Raw genomic sequence first — 3,347 nt, 5'->3', positions numbered from 1 at the left:
TTATGGGGCTTTTCACTGCTACAGCTGTCAAATTAGTGACAGTTCAGTATGGCTTGTTGATGTGCACTTTCAAAAAAACAAAAAAAGTACAAGCAAGGCTGAGACCATCTGATCTCATTTCTGCTTCTTATACTGTTCCGAACTGTCATGCTGGATGTGCCTCTTTTCTAACGCTTCAGAGTAGGGAAAACTCCACAGTGGGTCTAAGAGGTTCAAGATAAGTTCATTAAGCCAATTTGTTAATCATCTCCATGAATTGTGTTCCCATTTCTTATGAGACTTTGTGTAATAGATTTTATAAAACCCTAATGAAAATCTAATTAGAGCCAAAGGTCTTTGAAAGATTTCTCTTTTTTTTCCATCTTTTTTCTTCTAGTTAGAAAGTGATAGGGAGGGAAACAAAAAGCCTAGTGCAAAATTCATACTCTGAGCATATATCTATCTATACTAGAGAGGAGACCTTAATAACCACTTTCCTGTGCTGTATTCTAAAGCTTCTTTGCTTCTTTCTGTACTGCAGATCACAAATTGTCATCATCGTTCTTTCATATTTGTGCACGCCCGCAGACAATGTGACAAAAATCTTGATGTGTCTATGAACCACCACAGGAAACATCCTAATGGGAAATATTAGGACAACAATCACAGCACTAGACCTCAACAGCTGTTCTTTATGTACGTTAGTCTGTCACACTTCTTGGTCATTAACAATGTGGTTCAGCATATCTCTTTGACCAAATATCTCTGTTTTTCCCAGATCTTCAGAATTTTATATATATATATAAAAATATAGTTTGTTTATTTATTTATTGTAGTAGAAAACGCAGTAACAACTGAGCTAAGCAGTCTGTAGTCTTTGAAAGTTTGGGGATTTTGAAAAACATTAAATTTTGGCATCCTGAATACATCTCGTTTTTCAGATACTTCAGAAGTAGAGCAGTAAAATCTAAATGGATAAAAATGTTGCTACTCAGAGCCTCATTTCAAGGATACCATTACATAGTTCTTGCTGTTACTGGCCCCAGCAGCTGGCAGGACAGCTGAGGAGCAGTCCAATTTCAGTCATCTTAGTCATTCATGCTTCCTCCAGCCACAAGTTCTGCACCTAGCCTTAGACGAGATTCCCATGCATGCATACATATACTGTGGTTTCCAGAGACTTCAGATACACATCGAGTAATCAAATTGTTTATAGGGAGGTAATAAAATACTTGTCAGTTTTTATGAGCCTACATAGCCCAAATGGAGCATTTCCAAATGGAAGACAGTCTGACATTTTTTCTGCCCCACAATTATTCCTCCAGAAACACAATTAAATATGTTATTAGCTATGTTATTAGAAAGAGACAAAACTGCTGATAAAAAAAATAAATGTAACTACAAGTTCTCGATAGTCAACTTCATCATTCTCCCTCCCAAAACTTATTAAAAAAAAAAACAAAAAAAACACCATTTGTAAACAATTTTGCTTCTTAAAGATACACTTGATTCCCCAAAAAGCATTCTGCAATCAATCTAAATACATGCTCAGAATATTATTAATCAATCCACGTATCCATGCTGTGAAATTTGATTACTCCAAATATTTGTATGTTTGATATAAATATGATGAGGGAAAGATCTATATGTTACTTTACACATAAAAATAGAATCATGGTACCATAGCATATTCTGAGTCGGAAGGAAGCCACAAGGATCATCACAAAGGACTACCACAAAATTAAACCAAGATGGGATCTTTACAACTCTTTTCTTTCAAGTATTACCTTTGCTCATAAAAATCATAAAGAGTCTTTAAGAACACATAATTTATTTCTTCTTCAATCCAGGAATACATTTGTGTGATAGAGAAACTCATTTGAGTTTGTATCCTCATCTGAGTTTGTATCCTTCCTCTAAAAAAGTTATTTTTTTCAGCATGTTTTCATGATGAAGAAAATGTCTGGCTACTGAGTAAATTCTTCAAAATATTGGAATTCATATTTAAAACACAAATATACTAATCTTACTATTCTAAATATGAGACAATAGAGGAATCAAAAGCCATTACACCTCACCTAAACCGTATGCCAGATGTCAAAGACCTCCAGGGACTAAAATAATTAAATCAATTTGTACTATGATTCAATAGAAACAAATGACAAACAGTTTCAGCTGAAAAGAACAAACAAGTGTACCAACAGGGAACCAAATCCTGAGGTCTTTGTTCAATCTTAATCTGGCAACTCCCACTGAGATCAACTAACTTTGCTTGAGGACGCGACAAGTTTAAATTGAAGAAGGCCGCCAGGATTTTCCCTATGAATAGACTGCACAGGAGCTTCACAGAGACGGAGCCGTGTGTCATACTGGATAATACACCAAGTCCAAGTTAACAATAAACACTGTCACATAAAAACTGAATGCTATTTAGGTCACAGCACTAAGTATGTAAAGTAAGCATGATTACCCAGTTCCATTAGATCTCCATCAGAGCGCGTGTGCTTTGGAGCAGCTCGCTTAGGAGATGGGCAGATCAGAGGGAGTTCAGAGAAAAGCATCTAAGATGATAAAAGGTTTGGAAAATAAAAACTGTACTCCAGAAAAACACCACATTAAGAAAGCTTTAAAGACAGTAAGGAAGTAACAAAGTTGTCAAGGTTCAACCAGATAAAGTTATTTCCTGAAACATTTCTAGCGTTAAAAAGACTGCCGTGCAGCAAAAATACATCATACTGATAAGTGCTAATTCCTGCCTAAACTTTCGGAGTGCACAGCAAACTTATAAACTGAGACTACTATTCAGTGTTGATCTGTTCTATCCTATGCAAACACAGATTGAGTAATGCAACATTTTTCTAGAAATAATGCTACAGAATCCTATGGGCAGAGTTTAGAGCCTATAAGCCTCACTTCCCTTCTGCCACACTCTTTAACATTTGTAAAACCTCAGATGTTTAAATCTCTGTGCCTGTTTATGAAAGTTCCAGATGAACAGACGTATTACGGTAGAACACTGAGTGCTGGAAAAAGAGCCTTACATTCACATTTGGGCTCAGTCTGTTCAGTTCATCACAAAGGAGCATCTCCGTGCACTCCAGAATCCTTGCTTTGTGATGTGCCACAAACCAAGCTCGAGCTCACCTAAAGGAAATGCCCAGCCATACCAGCACAGAGTTACATCTGAGCTAATTAAACAGAAAAGAAGGAGGGAGGGACAGAAGACAGACTAATTAGAGCAGGAGGAACATTCTTCTGGCACACAGTATTGTTTTCTGGACTTTCACTAATCTCTCTGCTGAGATGCACTGCACCACGAAAGAGTAGAGAGGTTCCTTCCCCAGGAATAAAATGATGAGCAATAAAAA

Source organism: Meleagris gallopavo, chromosome 13 (assembly GCF_000146605.3).
Source record: "Meleagris gallopavo isolate NT-WF06-2002-E0010 breed Aviagen turkey brand Nicholas breeding stock chromosome 13, Turkey_5.1, whole genome shotgun sequence".
Lineage (NCBI taxonomy): Eukaryota > Metazoa > Chordata > Aves > Galliformes > Phasianidae > Meleagris > Meleagris gallopavo.
The sequence above is the reverse complement of the archived record's forward strand: the minus strand, read 5'-3'. Positions refer to the sequence as shown.